Source organism: Ranitomeya variabilis, chromosome 6 (assembly GCF_051348905.1).
Source record: "Ranitomeya variabilis isolate aRanVar5 chromosome 6, aRanVar5.hap1, whole genome shotgun sequence".
In the NCBI taxonomy this organism is placed as follows: domain Eukaryota; kingdom Metazoa; phylum Chordata; class Amphibia; order Anura; family Dendrobatidae; genus Ranitomeya; species Ranitomeya variabilis.
The window spans coordinates 138,844,586-138,864,041 of NC_135237.1; the positions used below are offsets into that span (position 1 = coordinate 138,844,586).

At 44.9% G+C, this 19,456-nt stretch overlaps 1 pseudogene; it reads right to left on the bottom strand.

Moving 5' to 3' along the window:
- LOC143783233 (uncharacterized) overlaps positions 1-18,367 on the bottom strand; it is a 151,757-nt pseudogene extending 133,390 nt beyond the window's left edge.
- Positions 18,368-19,456: the final 1,089 nt, after the last annotated feature.

The following is a 19,456-nucleotide window of genomic DNA, read 5'->3' on the forward strand; positions in this document are numbered from 1 at the left end:
TCTCTCTCTCCTTCTAATCCTTGAATGGCTCTGATCTCACCTGATTAAAATGGATCCTCAGAGTTTGGCTACAGGTTTGAATAATCTTGCTACGAAGGTTCAAAATTTACAGGATTTTGTTATTCATGCTCCTATATCTGAACCTAGAATTCCTATACCAGAATTTTTCTCCGGGGATAGATCTCGTTTCCTGAATTTCAAAAATAATTGTAAATTATTTCTTTCCCTGAGATCTCGCTCCGTTGGAGATCCTGCACAGCAGGTTAGGATAGTAATTTCCTTGCTGCGGGGTGACCCTCAAGACTGGGCATTTGCATTGGCACCCAGGGATCCTGCGTTGCTCAATGTGGATGCGTTTTTTCTGGCTTTGGGGATGCTTTATGAGGAACCTAACTTAGAGATTCAGGCTGAAAAAGCCTTGATGGCCCTATCTCAAGGGCAAGATGAAGCTGAAATATACTGCCAAAAATTTCGTAAATGGTCTGTGCTTACTCAGTGGAATGAGTGCGCCCTGGCGGCGAATTTCAGAGAGGGTCTCTCTGATGCCATTAAAGATGTTATGGTGGGGTTCCCTGCACCTACAGGTCTGAATGAGTCCATGACAATGGCTATTCAGATTGATCGGCGTTTGCGGGAGCGCAAACCTGTGCACCATTTGGCGGTGTCTTCTGAGAAGGCTCCAGAAAATATGCAATGTGATAGAATTCTGTCCAGAAGCGAACGGCAGAATTTTAGGCGAAAAAATGGGTTGTGCTTCTATTGTGGTGATTCTACTCATGTTATATCAGCATGCTCTAAACGTACAAAAAAGGTTGATAAGTCTATTTCAATTGGCACTTTACAGTCTAAGTTTATTCTGTCTGTGACCTTGATTTGTTCATTATCGTCAATTACCGCGGATGCCTATGTCGACTCTGGCGCCGCTTTGAGTCTAATGGATTGGTCCTTTGCCAGGCGCTGTGGGTTTGATCTAGAGCCTCTGGAAGTTCCTATACCTCTGAAGGGTATTGACTCTACACCATTGGCTAGTAATAAACCACAATACTGGACACAAGTGACTATGCGTATGAATCCAGACCATCAGGAGATGATTCGCTTCCTTGTGTTGTACAATCTACATGACGTTTTGGTGCTCGGATTACCATGGTTACAATCTCATAACCCAGTCCTTGACTGGAAAGCAATGTCTGTGTTAAGCTGGGGATGTCAGGGGGCTCATGGGGACGTACCTTTGGTTTCCATTTCGTCATCTATTCCCTCTGAGATTCCGGAATTTTTATCTGATTATCGTGATGTTTTTGAGGAGCCTAAGCTTGGTTCACTACCTCCTCACAGAGATTGCGATTGTGCCATAGATCTGATTCCGGGCAGTAAATTTCCAAAGGGTCGTTTATTTAATCTATCTGTACCTGAACATGCTGCTATGCGAGAATATATTAAGGAGTCCCTGGAAAAGGGACATATTCGTCCTTCTTCATCTCCCTTAGGAGCCAGTTTTTTCTTTGTATCTAAAAAAGATGGCTCTTTGAGGCCGTGTATTGATTATCGACTCTTGAATAAAATTACAGTCAAATATCAGTATCCTCTGCCACTGCTTACTGATTTGTTTGCTCGAATAAAAGGGGCTAAGTGGTTCTCTAAGATTGATCTCCGTGGGGCGTATAATTTGGTGCGAATTAAGCAGGGGGATGAGTGGAAAACCGCATTTAATACGCCCGAGGGCCATTTTGAGTATTTAGTAATGCCTTTTGGTCTTTCAAATGCCCCTTCAGTCTTTCAGTCCTTTATGCATGACATTTTCCGTGAATATTTGGATAAATTTATGATCGTGTATCTGGATGATATTTTGATTTTTTCGGATGACTGGGATTCTCATGTCCAACAGGTCAGGAGGGTTTTTCAGGTTTTGCGGGCTAATTCCTTGTGTGTGAAGGGTTCTAAGTGTATTTTTGGGGTTGAAAAGATTTCTTTTTTGGGGTACATTTTTTCCCCCTCTTCCATTGAGATGGATCCTGTCAAGGTTCGGGCTATTTGTGATTGGACGCAACCTTCTTCTCTTAAGAGCCTTCAGAAATTTTTGGGCTTTGCTAATTTTTATCGTCGATTTATAACTGGTTTTTCTGATGTTGCTAAACCTTTGACTGATTTGACCAAAAAGGGTGCTGATGTTGCTGATTGGTCCCCTGCTGCTGTGGAGGCCTTTCGGGAGCTTAAGCGCCGCTTTTCTTCTGCCCCTGTGTTGCGTCAGCCTGATGTTACTCTTCCTTTTCAGGTTGAGGTCGATGCTTCCGAGATCGGAGCTGGGGCGTATAATTTGGTGCGAATTAAGCAGGGGGATGAGTGGAAAACCGCATTTAATACGCCCGAGGGCCATTTTGAGTATTTAGTAATGCCTTTTGGTCTTTCAAATGCCCCTTCAGTCTTTCAGTCCTTTATGCATGACATTTTCCGTGAATATTTGGATAAATTTATGATCGTGTATCTGGATGATATTTTGATTTTTTCGGATGACTGGGATTCTCATGTCCAACAGGTCAGGAGGGTTTTTCAGGTTTTGCGGGCTAATTCCTTGTGTGTGAAGGGTTCTAAGTGTATTTTTGGGGTTGAAAAGATTTCTTTTTTGGGGTACATTTTTTCCCCCTCTTCCATTGAGATGGATCCTGTCAAGGTTCGGGCTATTTGTGATTGGACGCAACCTTCTTCTCTTAAGAGCCTTCAGAAATTTTTGGGCTTTGCTAATTTTTATCGTCGATTTATAACTGGTTTTTCTGATGTTGCTAAACCTTTGACTGATTTGACCAAAAAGGGTGCTGATGTTGCTGATTGGTCCCCTGCTGCTGTGGAGGCCTTTCGGGAGCTTAAGCGCCGCTTTTCTTCTGCCCCTGTGTTGCGTCAGCCTGATGTTACTCTTCCTTTTCAGGTTGAGGTCGATGCTTCCGAGATCGGAGCTGGGGCGGTCTTGTCGCAGAAAAGTTCCGACTGCTCCGTGATGAGACCTTGTGCGTTCTTTTCTCGAAAATTTTCGCCCGCCGAGCGAAATTATGATATTGGTAATCGGGAGCTTTTGGCTATGAAGTGGGCTTTTGAGGAGTGGTGTCATTGGCTTGAGGGGGCTAGACATCAGGTGGTGGTATTGACCGATCACAAGAATTTGATTTATCTTGAGTCTGCCAGGCGCCTGAATCCTAGACAGGCGTGCTGGTCGTTGTTTTTCTCTCGGTTTAATTTTGTGGTCTCATACTTACCAGGTTCTAAAAATGTGAAGGCGGATGCCCTTTCTAGGAGTTTTGAGCCTGATTCCCCTGGTGATTCTGAACCTACAGGTATCCTTAAGGATGGGGTGATATTATCTGCTGTTTCCCCAGACCTGCGACGGGCTTTGCAGGAGTTTCAGGCGGATAGACCTGATCGTTGCCCGCCTGGTAGACTGTTTGTTCCTGATGATTGGACCAGTAGAGTCATCTCGGAGGTTCATTCTTCTGTGTTGGCAGGTCATCCCGGGATCTTTGGTACCAGGGATTTGGTGGCTAGGTCCTTCTGGTGGCCTTCCCTGTCTCGAGATGTACGAGTTTTTGTGCAGTCTTGTGATGTTTGTGCTCGGGCCAAACCTTGTTGTTCTCGGGCTAGCGGATTGTTGTTATCTTTGCCTATTCCGAAGAGGCCTTGGACTCACATCTCTATGGATTTTATTTCTGATCTCCCTGTTTCTCAGAAAATGTCTGTCATCTGGGTGGTGTGTGACCGTTTTTCAAAGATGGTTCATTTGGTGCCCTTGCCTAAGTTGCCTTCCTCATCCGAGTTGGTTCCTCTGTTTTTTCAAAATGTGGTTCGCTTGCATGGTATTCCGGAGAATATCGTTTCTGACAGGGGGACCCAGTTCGTGTCTAGATTTTTGCGGGCGTTCTGTGCTAGGATGGGCATTGATTTGTCTTTTTCGTCTGCGTTCCATCTTCAGACTAATGGCCAGACTGAGCGAACTAATCAGACCTTGGAGACTTATTTGAGGTGTTTTGTGTCTGCGGATCAGGATGACTGGGTTGCCTTTTTGCCGTTGGCGGAGTTTGCCCTCAATAATCGGGCTAGTTCTGCCACTTTGGTTTCTCCTTTCTTTTGCAATTCGGGGTTTCATCCTCGTTTTTCTTCCGGTCAGGTGGAGTCTTCGGATTGACCTGGAGTGGATACTGTGGTGGATAGGTTGCATCGGATTTGGGGACAGGTGGTGGACAATTTGGAGTTGTCCCAGGAAAAGACTCGGCATTTTGCTAACCGCCGTCGTCGTGTTGGTCCTCGTCTTCGTGTTGGGGACTTGGTGTGGTTGTCTTCTCGTTTTGTCCCTATGAGGGTTTCTTCTCCTAAGTTTAAGCCTCGGTTCATCGGCCCGTATAAGATTTTGGAGATTCTTAACCCCGTGTCCTTTCGGTTGGACCTCCCAGCATCTTTTTCTATCCATAATGTCTTCCATCGGTCATTATTGCGCAGGTACGAGGTACCGGTTGTGCCTTCCGTTGAGCCTCCCGCTCCGGTGTTGGTTGAGGGTGAATTGGAGTACGTTGTGGAGAAGATCTTGGACTCCCGTGTTTCCAGACGGAAACTTCAGTATCTGGTCAAGTGGAAGGGCTACGGTCAGGAGGATAATTCTTGGGTGACAGCCTCTGATGTTCATGCCTCTGATTTGGTCCGTGCCTTTCATAGGGCTCATCCTGATCGCCTTGGTGGTTCTTGTGAGGGTTCGGTGCCCCCTCCTTGAGGGGGGGGTACTGTTGTGAATTTGGTTTTTGGGCTCCCCCGGTGGTCACTGGTGGTACTGGACTTGTGTGCTTCACTTTCTCTGTTCACCTGTTTCCATCAGGATATGGGAGTATCCTATTTAGCCTTGCTGCTCAGTTATTCTAGTGCCGGCCATCAATGTAACCAGAGCCTTTCTGTTGCATGTTCCTGCTTCTAGACTACTATCAGCTAAGTTGGACTCTTTGTCCTAAGTTTGTTTTGCATTTTTGTTCCAGTTCACAGTTATGTTATTTTTCTGTAGCTGGAAGCTCTTGTGGGCCGAAATTGCCACTCCGGTGTCATGAGTTGACACATGAGTCTTAAAGTAATTTCGGGATGGTATTTTAATAGGGTTTTCAGCTGACCGTGAAGTTCCCTATTGTATCTTCTTGCTATCTAGTAAGCGGACCTCGCTTTGCTGAACCTACCTTCATACTGCGTATGTCTTTTCCTCTGAACTCACCGTCAATATATGTGGGGGGCTTCTGTCTCCTTTTTGGGGGAATTTCCCTAGAGGTAAGCCAGGTCTGTCTTTTCCTCTATTAGGGTTAGTTAGTCCTCCGGCTGGCGCTAGGCGTCTAGGGATAAAACGTAGGTACGCCACCCGGCCACTGTTAGTTGTGTGGTAGGTTTAGCTCACGGTCAGCTCGAGATTCCATCACCCAAGAGCTGTTCTGTTATTTATGTTCTCTGACGTTCCCTTGCCATTGGGAACCATGACAACATTCCATGTCTTTAGTTAGATTGTGGAACTTTTTGTATTATCTGCTGTGGATATTTTTGGAAGGGTTTTAATACTGACCACCTAGTAATCTGTCCTATCCTCTCCTATTTAGCTAGAGTGGCCTCTTTTGCTAAATCCTGTTTTCTACCTGCGTGTGTCTATTCTTCTCCTACTCACAGTCAATATTCGTGGGGGGCTGCCTATCTTTTGGGGTCTGCTCTGAGGCAAGGTAGCATTCCTATTTCCACCTATAGGGGTATTTAGTCCTCCGGCTGTGTCGAGGTGTCTAGGGTTTGTTAGGCACACCCCACGGCTACTTCTAGTTGCGGTGTTAGTTCAGGATTTGCGGTCAGTACAGGTACCACCGTCTCCAGAGAAAGTTTCATGCAGCTCCAAGGTCACCGGATCATAACAGTACAACTGGCCTATAATGAGTTAAATGCATCTCAGAAGAAGGGAAGAAAGGTGTTGAGCCATTTTTTTTCTGCAGTCTGTTTTGTCTTTTCTTCCCTCTTTATCTATGGGTGGCTGAGGAGTCTTGTGCCAGCATGGATGTTCAGGAATTAGCTTCTCGTGTAGACCAGCTTGCTGCTAGGGTACAGGGTATTTCTGATTATATTGTTCAGACTCCTGCTTTAGAGCTGAAGATTCCTACTCCTGATTTGTTTTTTGGTGATAGGTCCAAATTTTGGGGTTTTAAAAACAATTGTAAACTGTTTTTTGCTCTGAGACCGCGATCCTCCGGTGATTCCATTCAGCAGGTTAAAATTGTCATCTCCCTGCTGCGTGGCGATCCTCAGGATTGGGCATTTTCCCTGGAATCTGGGAATCCGGCCTTGCTTAATGTAGATTCCTTTTTTCAGGCTTTAGGATTATTATATGATGAACCGAATTCTGTGGATCAAGCGGAGAAAACCTTGTTGGCCCTGTCTCAAGGTCAAGAGGCGGCAGAATTGTATTATCAGAAATTTAGAAAATGGTCTGTGTTGACTAAATGGAATGATGATGCTTTGGCGGCAATTTTCAGAAAGGGTCTTTCTGAATCCGTTAAAGATGTTATGGTGGGGTTTCCCACGCCTTCCGGTCTGAGTGATTCTATGTCTCGGGCCATTCAGATTGATCGGCGCTTGCGGGAGCGTCAAACTGTGCGCACTGTGGCTTCATCTTTAGAGCAAAGTCCTGAGCCAATGTAGTGTGATAGGATTTTGTCTAGAACGGAAAGACAAGGATTCAGACGTCAGAATAGGTTGTGTTATTCTTGTGACGACGCTTCTCATGTCATTTCAGTCTGCCCTAAGCGGACAAAAAGGATCGCTAGTTCATTTACTATCAGTACTGTACAACCTAAATTTCTGTTATCGGTGTCCTTGATCTGCTCATTGTCATCATTTTCTGTCATGGCGTTTGTGGATTCAGGCGCCGCCTTGAACTTAATGGATTTTGAGTTTGCCAGGCGTTGTGGTTTTCCCTTGCAGCCTTTGCAGAACCCTATTCCTTTAAGGGGGATTGATGCTACACCTTTGGCTAAAAATAAGCCCCAGTTTTGGACACAGGTGACCATGCACATGGCGCCAGCCCATCAGGAAGATTGTCGATTTCTGGTGTTGCATAATTTGCATGATGTTATCGTGCTGGGTTTCCCGTGGTTGCAGGTACATAATCCTGTGTTGGATTGGAAATCTATGTCTGTGACTAGTTGGGGTTGTCAGGGGGTTCATAATGATGTTCCTTTGATGTCAATCTCCTCTTCTTCCTCTTCTGAAATTCCATAGTTTTTGTCTGATTTTCAGGATGTATTCGATGAGCCCAAGTCCAGTTCCCTTCCACCGCACAGGGACTGTGATTGTGCGATTGACTTGATTCCAGGCAGTAAATTTCTTAAAGGCCGACTTTTCAACCTGTCTGTGCCTGAACATACCGCCATGCGGAGTTATGTTAAGGAGTCTTTGGAGAAAGGGCATATTCGGCCATCTTCTTGACCGTTGGGAGCATTTTTTTTTTTGTTGCTAAGAAGGATGGCTCCTTGAGACCTTGTATTGATTATCGCCTCTTGAATAAGATCACGGTCAAGTTTCAATACCCTTTACCTTTGCTTTCTGATTTGTTTGCTAGGATTAAGCGGGCTAGTTGGTTTTCGAAGATTGACCTTCGGGGGGCATATAATCTTGTTCGTATTAAGCAGGGTGATGAATGGAAAACTGTGTTTAATACGCCCGAAGGCCATTTTGAATACCTTGTGATGCCATTCGGGCTCACTAACGCTCCATCTGTTTTTCAATCCTTCATGCATGATATCTTCCGGACTTATATTGATAAATTCTTGATTGTATATTTGGACGATATTTAGATTTTTTCCGATGATTGGGAGTCTCATGTGGAACAGGTCAGGATGGTATTTCAGATCCTTCGTGACAATGCTTTGTTTGTGAAGGGGTCTAAGTGTCTCTTTGGGGTGCAGAAGGTTTCTTTTTTGGGCTTTATTTTTTCTCCCTCATCTATGGAGATGGATCCGGTTAAGGTTCAGGCCATTCATGATTGGATTCAACCCACATCTGTGAAGAGCCTTCAGAAATTTTTGGGTTTTGCAAATTTTTATCGCCGTTTCATTGCTAACTTCTCCAGCGTAGTTAAACTCTTGACTGATTTGACGAAAAAAGGCGCTGATGTGGCGAATTGGTCCTCTGCGGCTGTCTCTGCCTTTCAGGAGCTTAAACGCCGATTTACTTCTGCTCCGGTGTTGCGCCAACCAGATGTTTCTCTTCCGTTTCAGGTTGAGGTTGATGCTTCTGAGATTGGGGCAGGGGCCGTTTTGTCTCAGAGGGATTCTGTTGGATCTTTGTTGAAACCTTGTGCCTTCTTCTCCCGCAAGTTTTCGCCTGCTGAACGCAATTATGATGTCGGCAATCGGGAGTTGTTGGCTATGAAGTGGGCGTTTGAGGAGTGGCGACATTGGCTTGAGGGAGCTAAGCACCGTATTGTGGTCCTGACTGATCATAAGAATTTGATTTACCTCGAGTCTGCCAAACGGCTGAGTCCTAGACAGGCTCGATGGTCCTTGTTTTTTTCCCGTTTTGATTTCGTGGTTTCGTATCTTCCAGGTTGTAAGAATATTAAGGCTGATGCCCTTTCTAGGAGTTTTTTGCCTGATTCTCCTGAGGTCCTTGAACCGGTCGGCATTCTGAAAGAAGGGGTGGTCCTTTCTGCCATTTCCCCTGATTTACGGCGGATTCTTCAGGAATTTCAGGCTGATAGACCTGACCGCTGTCCTGTGGACTAGTAGAGTGATTTCTGAGGTTCACTGTTCTGTGTTGGCTGGTCATCCTGGTATTTTTGGTACCAGAGATTTGGTTGGTAGGTCCTTTTGGTGGCCTTCGTTGTCACGTGATGTGCGTTCTTTTGTGCAGTCCTGTGGGACTTGTGCGCAGGCCAAGCCTTGTTGTTCCCGTGCTAGTGGGTTACTTTTGCCATTGCCGGTCCCTGAGAGGCCCTGGACGCATATTTCTATGGATTTTATTTCTGATCTTCCGGTTTCCCAGAGGATGTCGGTTATCTGGGTTGTTTGTGACCGGTTTTCTAAGATGGTTCATTTGGTGCCTTTGCCTAAATTGCCTTCCTCTTCAGAGTTGGTTCCGTTGTTTTTTCAGCATGTGGTTCATTTGCATGGTATTCCGGAGAATATTGTGTCCGACAGAGGTTCCCAGTTTGTTTCTAGGTTTTGGCGGGCCTTTTGTGCTAGGCTGGGCATTGATTTGTCTTTTTCTTCTGCATTTCATCCTCAGACAAATGGCCAGACCGAGCGAACTAATCAGACTTTGGAGACTTATTTGAGATGCTTTGAGTCTGCCGATCAGGATGATTGGGTGGCCTTTTTGCCATTGGCTGAGTTTGCCCTTAATAATCGGGCTAGTTCGGCTACTTTGGTTTCGTCTTTTTTTTGTAATTTTGGTTTTCATCCTCGTTTTTCTTCTGGGCAGGTTGAGCCTTCTGACTGTCCTGGTGTGGATTCTGTGGATGACAGGTTGCAGCAGATTTGGGCTCATGTGGTGGACAATTTGGTGTTGTCTCAGGAGGAGGCTCAACGTTTTGCTAACCGTCGTCGATGTGTTGGTTCCCGGCTTCGGGTTGGGGATTTGGTTTGGTTGTCTTCCCGTCATGTTTCTTTGAAGGTCTCTTCCCCTAAGTTTAAGCCTCGGTTTATTGGTCCTTATAGGATTTCTGAGATTATTAATCCGGTGTCTTTTCGATTGGCGCTTCCGGCCTCTTTTGCTATCCATAATGTCTTCCATAGATCTTTATTGTGGAAATATGTGGTGCCTGTTGTTCCCTCTGTTGATCCTCCGGCCCCTGTTTTGGTTGATGGGGAGTTGGAGTATGTGGTTGAGAAGATTTTGGATTCTCGTTTTTCGAGGCGGAGGCTTCAGTACCTTGTCAAATGGAAGGGTTATGGCCAGGAGGATAATTCTTGGGTTTTTGCTTCTGATGTCCATGCTGCTGATTTGGTCCGTGCCTTTCATCTGGCTCGTCCTGATCGGCCTGGGGGCTCTGGTGAGGGTTCGGTGACCCCTCCTCAAGGGGGGGGTACTGTTGTGAATTCTGCTTTTGGGCTCCCTCCGGTGGTAGTAGGTGGTAATGCAGTTGTCCCTGGGTTGCAGTCCTGGTCAGGTGTGTCTGCTGATTGCAGTTCTGACTGGGGTATTTAGGTGTGCAGGATTCATTAGTCCTTGCCAGTTTTCAATTGTTGTTGGGAGGTGTTGGACCTCTGCCTGGTTCCTCCTGCCTTTCTGCCAAATCAGCAAAGATAAGTGTCTGTTTTTTTTTCCTGTGGCACACATGCTGTGTGCTTCAGAATTCAGTGCTATTCCTTGTGTTTTCTTGTCCAGCTTAGATTGTGTCAGTATTTTCTCAGTCTTGTTGGATTCTCTGGAGTGGCAGATATACATTCCATGTCTTTAGTTAGATTGTGGAACTTTTTGTATTATCTGCTGTGGATATTTTTGGAAGGGTTTTAATACTGACCACCTAGTAATCTGTCCTATCCTCTCCTATTTAGCTAGAGTGGCCTCTTTTGCTAAATCCTGTTTTCTACCTGCGTGTGTCTATTCTTCTCCTACTCACAGTCAATATTCGTGGGGGGCTGCCTATCCTTTGGGGGTCTGCTCTGAGGCAAGGTAGCATTCCTATTTCCACCTATAAGGGTATTTAGTCCTCCGGCTGTGTCAAGGTGTCTAGGGTTTGTTAGGCACACCCCACGGCTACTTCTAGTTGCGGTGTTAGTTCAGGATTTGCGGTCAGTACAGGTTCCACCGTCTCCAGAGAAAGTTTCATGCGGCTCCAAGGTCACCGGATCATAACACCGCTCCAAATCTACTCAGGCATTCATGCAGAGGAATAATTACACTGTTCTGGAATGGCCATCCCAGTCCCCAGACCTGAATATCATTGAACATCTGTGGGATCATTTGAAGAGGGCTGTCCATGCTCGGCGACCATCAAACTTAACTGAACTGGAATTGTTTTGTAAAGAGGAATGGTCAAAAATACCTTCATCCAGGATCTCATTAAAAGCTACAGGAAGCGACTAGAGGCTGTTATTTTTGCAAAAGGAGGATCTACTAAATATTAATGTCACTTTTCTGGTGAGGTGCCCATACTTATGCACCTGTCAAACTTTGTTTGAATGCAGATTGCACATTTTCTGTTAGTACAATAAACCTCATTTCAAGGCAGAAACACTACTGTGTCCAACAGTTATTAGATATATGAAACTGAAATACCTGTTGCAAAAAAAACTATTTTTATAAAACATTAAGCTTAAGATTAATAGGGGTGCCCAAACTTTTTCATATAACTGTGTATATATATATATATATATATATATATATATATATATATATATATATATATTTATTTATTTATTTGATACAGCGCTAGATAGCATAAAAGCCGGTAATTCAATTACTGGCTTTTGCTATCTCCTTATCAAACTCGACAGGATATGAGACATGGTTTGGGGCAAGCCAGTGACTGAGGGCAGATATTAATAGCCTAGAGAGGGACCATGGTTATTGCCCCCCCGGCTAAAAACATCTGCCCCCAGCCACCCCAGAAAAGGCACATCTGTAAGATGCCCCTATTCCAGCACTTAGCTTCTCTCTTCCCACTCCCAAGTAGCTGTGGGATATGGGGTAATAAAGGATTAATGCCACCTTTCTATTGTAAGGTGACGTTAAGCCTGTCAATAAGACACCTATCCATTATTAATCCAATAGTAGTAAATGGTTAATAAAACACATACACATTAGGAAAAAAGTATTTTATTGAAATAAAGACACAGGGTGTTGTAATAGTTTATTATACTCTCAATCTGAATGACGACCCTCGTTATGTAAAAGAGAAAAAAGAAAAAAGCAACAATATCCCATACCTCTCCGGCGCTCAGTCACGTCCCACGCTGTAAATCCATCTGAAGGAGTTAAAAAAATTTACAGCCAGGAGCCTGCTAATGCAGCTGTGCTCCTGACTAGTGTTGAGCATTCCGATACCGCAAGTATCGGGTATCGGCCGATACTTGCGGGTATCGGAATTCCGATACCGAGATCCGATACTTTTGTGGTATCGGTATCGAAACAACATTAATGTAAAAATGTGTAAAAGAGAGAATTAAAATAAAAAAATATTGCTATACTCACCTCTCCGACGCAGCCTGGACCTCAGCGAGGGAACCGGCAGCGTTGTTTGCTTAAAATTCGCGCTTTTCCTTCCTTACGTGAAGTCCTGGCTTGTGATTGGTCGCGTGCCGCCCATGTGGCCGCGACGCGACCAATCACAGCAAGCCGTGACGTAATTTTAGGTCCTTCAGGATTTTAAAATTACGTTCTGGCTTGTGATTGGTCGCGTCGCAGTCACATGGGCGACGCGACCAATCACAAGCCGTGACGTCACGGGAGGCAGGACACGCGCGCATTTTAAAATGCGCGCGTGTCCAGCCTCCCGTGACATCACGGCTTGTGATTGGTCGCGTCGCCCATGTGACCGCGACGCGACCAATCACAAGCCAGAACGTAATTTTAAAATCCTGAAGGACCTAAAATTACGTCACGGCTTGCTGTGATTGGTCGCGTCGCGGCCACATGGGCGGCACGCGACCAATCACAAGCCGGGACTTCACGTAAGGAAGGAAAAGCGCGAATTTTAAGCAAACAACGCTGCCGGTTCCCTCGCTGAGGTCCAGGCTGCGTCGGAGAGGTGAGTATAGCAATATTTTTTATTTTAATTCTTTCTTTTACACATTAATATGGATCCCAGGGCCTGAAGGAGAGTTTCATCTCCTTCAGACCCTGGGAACCATCAGGAATACCGTCCGATACTTGAGTCCCATTGACTTGTATTGGTATCGGGTATCGGTATCGGATTGGATCCGATACTTTGCCGGTATCGGCCGGTACTTTCCGATACCGATACTTTCAAGTATCGGACGGTATCGCTCAACACTACTCCTGACTGTAAAATCTGGGGAATGAATTGAAAGCAGGGGAACCTGCTTGCGGTGCTGCGCCCCCTGCTGGAATAAACTCATATGAACTCTAGCGTGGGAATTTTTCTGAATATTTTCTCACGTTAGAGTTCATATGAGTTTATACCAGCAGGGGGTGCAGCACCGCAAGTCTAGGTAGCTACGTTCCCCTGCTTTCCATTCATTCCCCAGATTTTACAGTCAGGAGCACAGCTGCATTAGCAGGCTCCTGGCTGTAAATTTTTTTTAACCCCTTCAGATGGATTTACAGCGTGGGATGTGACTGAGCGCTGGAAAGGTATGGGATAGTGTTCCTTTTTCTTTTTTTTCTTTTACAGAATGAGGGTCATCATTTGGATTAAGAGTATAATAAACTATTACAACACCCCGTGTCTTTATTTCAATAAAATACTTTTTAATGTGTGTTTATTTTATTAACCATTTACTACTATTGGATTAATAATGGATAGGTGTCTTATTGACACCTCTCCATTATTAACCAGGATTAATGTCACCTTACAATAGCAAGGTGGCATTTACCCTTTATTACCCCATATCCCACTGCTACAGGGGAGTGGGAAGAGAGAGGCTAAGTGCCAGAATAGGCGCATCTTACAAATGTGCCTTTTCTTGGGTGGCTGGGGGCAAATGTTTTTAGCCAGGGGGGCCAATAACCATGGACCCTCTCTAGGCTATTAATATCTGCCCTCAGTCACTGGCTTTCCCACTCTGGCGGAGAAAATTGCGCGGGAGCCCACGGCAGTTTTTTCTGTAAATTAACCCTTTATTTTAACAGCTAGAGCCCCCACATTTTGCACACAGACTCTACGAACATTAGTAGTGAGGAATATGCAAAAAAAAAGGAATATGCAATGGTTTACTGTATGTAAACCATGTCTCATATCATGTCAGGTTTGGGAAGGAGATAGCAAAAGCCGGCAATTGAATTACCGGCTTTTCTGCTATCTTGCGCTGTATGAAATATATTATAAATATATGTCTCACTGACATTATATATATATATATATATATATATATATATATATATATATATATATATAGATAGATGTAGACTGTATATATGTTTTCACGAGTATTTGAGCCCATGGATCCATTCTATGTCCATTTTGCAAGCCGGCGAGAAAATCTTGCCGTACAGATGCCATACTGATTACATACGGAGGTTTTCATGTGCAAAATACGCAGCCACACCGTGCCTACGGATGACATACGGATCACTATTTTGGGATCATTTCTGCGTATTACTCCTGTAAAATACGGACCGTATTTCCCTACGCTGAGTGTGACGCCGGCCTTATAATCAGAAGATAAGGCAAGGCTGGAGGTCCCAGCAACTTCACCTTAAAGGGACACTGTCACCCCCTCCAGCCGTTATAAACTAAAAGAGCCACCTTGTGCATCAGTAATGCTGCAGTCTAACAAGGTGGCTCTTTTAGTTTTTGTTGCTGTTATTCCCACAATAAATGTATTTATAATTTAGCTGAAATACCTATCTTTGTACCTGGAGGCGGGTCTGAAGCCTCCTCTTAGAAGCGCCCAACTGCCGTCAGTCATCTCTTCTGTGTTGATTTTCGCGGCCCCCTCAGCGCTGTTATCGTCCGAAATCCTGCACCTGCGCTCTGCTCTTCTGCCTGGCGCAGGCGCATAGAGCATTGGCCGTCCTAGCGCTGATGCCGGGTTCCGTTCTGTGCCTGTTCGGGCAGTGCGGCCACTCTGTTACTGAATCCCCGCCCCGCACTGTGTTATGCATTATGCACAGTGCGGGGCTGGGATTCCGGGGCATGCGCACTGCGCTTGTCAGACGCTCCCCCAGGTCCCCCGCCTTCCAGCGTTGTTCTGTGCAGCTGTTCCAAATGCCGGCAAGGATACCTGTATATTCCGGCAACGCTGGAAGGCGGGGGACCTGGGGAGCATCTGACAAGCGCAGTGCACATGCCCAGGAATCCCAGCCCAGCACTGTGCATAATGCATAACACAGTGCGGGGCGGGGATTCAGTAACAGGGTGGCCGCACTGCCCGCACAGGCGCAGAACGGAACCCGGCATCAGCGCTAGGACGGCCAATGCTCTATGCGCCTGCGCCAGGCAGAAGAGCAGAGCGCAGGCGCAGGATTTCGGACGATAACAGCGCTGAGGGGGCGGCGAAAATCAACACAGAAGAGATGACTGACGGCAGTTTGGCGCTTCTAAGAGGAGGCTTCAGACCCGCCTCCAGGTACAAAGATAGGTATTTCAACTAAATTATAAATACATTTATTGTGGGAATAACAGCAGCAAAAACTAAAAAAGAGTCACCTTGTTAGACTGCAGCATTACTGATGCACAAGGTGGCTCTTTTAGTTTATAACGGCTGGAGGGGGTGACAGTGTCCCTTTAAGAATTATCCCAGGGAGTAGGACAAGCTAGGGCGCCCCCTAGTGTTAGGGACAGGGAAGGAGCCCCTGGTCCCCCGACAGCTGTTTTGTGACATACATAAATTAATTAGCACTTGTACTCTTTCCCTCAATTCACTGCATCCTCAACACCCGCCACTCTGTACCTCTCGCTACCCCTGATTCATTATAGGGGGCCTTTAAAAAGAGAAAAAGAAAAAAACAAGTTTAAAAACTATGAAAAAAAAACCAAAGTTGAAATCACCCCTTTTTACCCCCATTAAAAATAAAGATAATAAAAAAATTACAAAAGTATACATATGTAGTAGTGACATGTTAAAAAAACTAAAGATATCAAAATAATTAACCTGATCAGCAAACACTGTAAACATAAAAAATGTAGGTCGCTGTAATTTCATAAAAAAATGCTGTAGCAAGTGATCAAAATGTCACATCGTTCCCAAAATGGTATCAATAAAAATGTCACACACCTGCATTGAAAGAAAAATGAAATTGTTACGGGTCTCGCAAAATGGTGACATCCACCCCCCTCCAATTTCTTTTTTTTTTGCAAACTTCTGATTTTTTTTTCACCACTAAATAATAAAAAAAAAACTGGACATGTTTAGTATTGCCTTAAACATAATGATGAGGAGAATCATATTGCAAGGTCATTTTTATCATGAAACGTACACTGTAAAAAAACAATTCTCAAAAAACAATGTCAGAATTGTTGAGTATTTTTTCACAATTTCTCCCCACTTTGAATTTTTTTCCCGTTCTCCAGTTCACTACGTGGTAAAATGAATGGTGTCATTCAAAAACACAACTCATCCTGCAAAAATTAAGCCCTCATATATCTGCAGTATGGGGACCAAAAAATACTCAAGCTACTTACCAGGTAGCGGTGTTTTTCAGGAGTCCATGACAGCACTAACGAGAGAGGGGATCCGCCCTTCAGGGACAGGAAACCTACAGAGATAAAAGGGCGGCACCTCTCTCCCGCATCAGTTGGATTACAGAGCATGAGAGGACCTCCATTGATTAGTAACACATAAATATCTTAACACATTTCACCTTGTGACTAAATTTTGTAGAAGATTAACCTACATGAGAATATACTTATCGTGATGAAACCCATACTAGTAGAAAGGGAGGGAATATAGGAGTGCTGTCATGGACTCCTGAAAAACACTGCTACCTGGTAAGTAGCTTGAGTATTTATTCAGTCGTCATGACAGCACTAACGAGAGAATTACAGAGAAAAGAGTATTAGGGTGGGATTACTGCTTCCAGCACCCTTCTACCAAATGTGAGATCATTGGAGCTACCAAGATCTAATCTATAATGATTCCAGAAAGTAGACGGAGATGACCATGTGGCCGCCTTACATATGTCCTCAATTGACACCTCCGATCTCTCTGCCCAGGAAGATGCCATGGCACGAGTGGAATGAGCCTTTACGCCTTCCGGGACTTCTAGGCCACCTGCTGAATAAGCCAGAGAAATTGCCTCCCTAATCCATCTACTCAAGGTGTTTTTGGACACTCTAAACCCTTTTTTGACTCCCTGATAGGATATAAACAGGGAATTGTCTTTTTTCCAGGGATCTGTTAAAGAAATATATTTAAGAAGGCATCTTTTGACATCTAATGTATGGAGTTTGAGTTCCTTTGGGTTTTTAGGATTAGGACAAAAGGTAGGGAGATTTATCTCCTGGAGTCTGTGGAACCTAGATGCTACTTTTGGGAGATAGAGGGGATCCGTTCTTAATACTACTCTATCTTCTCTAATCTGCATATATGGAGTTAGTCTAGAGAGGGCCTGCAAATCACTAACTCTCCTAGCAGACGTAAGAGCAATCAAAAGAGCAGTTTTTAAGGACAGGATCTTTATAGATGCAGATTCTAAAGGCTCAAAGGGGGGTTCCGTTAACGCTGAGAGGACTAAGTTTAAGTCCCACGGGGCTAGTTTATTTTTAATGATGGGTCTTGATCTAGCGGCCGCTTTAATAAATCGAGCAATCCAATAATTTTTAGCTAACCCACAATTATACAGTGCCCCCAAGGCTGAAACCTGGACTCTGAGGGTGCTTGTAGCTAGCCCCATTTCGAGACCTTTCTGCAGGAACTCCAAGATCTTTGGAATACTAGCTTTCTGACTGATAACCGATCCTGAGACTGAAAGGAATTTTCTCCAGATTCTTACATAAATATTTGTTGTGGAGTTTTTCCTGCATTTTAATAGGGTATTAATAAGTCCCTCAGAAAATCCCTTTTTTCTTAATAATGACCCTTCAAATCCCACGCCGTCAGATGTAAACTGGCCACTCGTGGATGGAAGATCGGACCCTGTGAGAGGAGGTCTGGGAGTTCTGGGAGAATCCATGGTTGAGAAATGGACATTTTCCTCAACCAAGGAAACCACGGCCTCTTGGGCCAGAATGGCGCTATCAGAATCACATGAGCTCTGTCCTCCCGAATCTTTCTGAGGACTATCGGGATCAAGTTCAACGGGGGAAAGGCATAGGCTGTTTCGAAGTGCCAAGGAATCAGGAGAGCGTCCACCGCCACCGGATTGTCTCTGGGATTTAGGGAACAAAATCGACGACATTTTTTGTTTTCTTTGTTGGCGAAGAGGTCTATTTGTGGGTATCCCCAACGATGGGTGATCTGATCGAAGATGGTCTGATTGAGCACCCACTCTCCTTGCCCGAGCTTTCTGCGACTTAGAAAGTCGGCTACAACGTTGTGCTTCCCCTTTATGTGCAGTGATGTTAGTGACCGTAGATGATTCTCGGCTATCTGTAAGATACGACCCGATACCTCCATTAAGGACCTGGATCGGGTTCCCCCTTGGTGATTAACGTAAGCTACCGTTACCTGATTGTCTGAGAATATTCTGACGTGATGGTCCTGTAAGGATATAAGGAAATATCTCAGAGCTCGTTCTACGGCCAACAACTCTTTGAGGTTAGAAGACAAACTCTGTTCGGAGGGTGACCAAACCCCCTGGACCCACATCTCGCCTATATGCGCCCCCCATCCTGTGGGACTAGCGTCTGTGGTTAATACTCGTGATATGTGGTTTATCCAGGGTACCCCCTTACGAAGGTTTGGAGCGTGTAACCACCAACGTAAAGACTGAATAGTGGCAATTGACAAGGAAAGAAAACTGTCCAAGTGACCTTCTAACCGACGAGTGTTGTACAGAACCTCCCACTGTAGGACCCTGGTGTGGTATTGGGCCCATCGTACTGCCGGGATGCACGACGTGAGTGAGCCTAACAGTGACATTGCTCCCCTCAATGTTATAACTGGATTAGCAATCACTCCAAGAATCTGTCGTTGGATCTTTTCCAACTTAACGTCAGGTAGACGGCATTCTTGTAACCTTGAGTCCAATATGAGACCCAAGAATTCTTGAATCTCTAGAGGCTGCAACCGTGACTTTTTAAAATTGATTATCCACCCCAACCTTTGCAAGGCTGCGATTACTTTGTGTAGTTGGGACGTGCAGTGTGATTCGGAGTTTCCTATTATTAATAGGTCATCGAGATATGGAACTATGAGAATATCCTGCTCATGAAGATGCGCCATAACCTCCACCATTATTTTAGTGAATACCCGAGGGGCCACCGCAACACCAAAGGGGAGTGCCCTGTATTGGAAGTGTCTTATTGATTCTCCTAAGAGGACTGCAACTCTTAGATAACACTGGTGGTCTACGTGTATGGGGACGTGATAATACGCGTCTTTCAGATCCAAGACGACCATAAAGCACCCGCCAAACAATAACTTTATTGCAGACTTGACCGACTCCATTTTAAATGACGGGATCCACAAGAATCTATTTAGGCTTTTCAGGTTTATAATTGTGCGAAAAGTGTTATCTGGCTTCTTAATCAAGAAGAGGGGAGAATAGAATCCTTTACCCCTCTGTATTTCAGGAACCTCCACCAAAACGCCTTTCTGTTGGAGTTCCTGGACCTCACTCTCTAACGCCAGCTGTTCTGTGGAGGAAGAACGCAATGGTGTTACCAGAAACCTGTCGTCAGGAG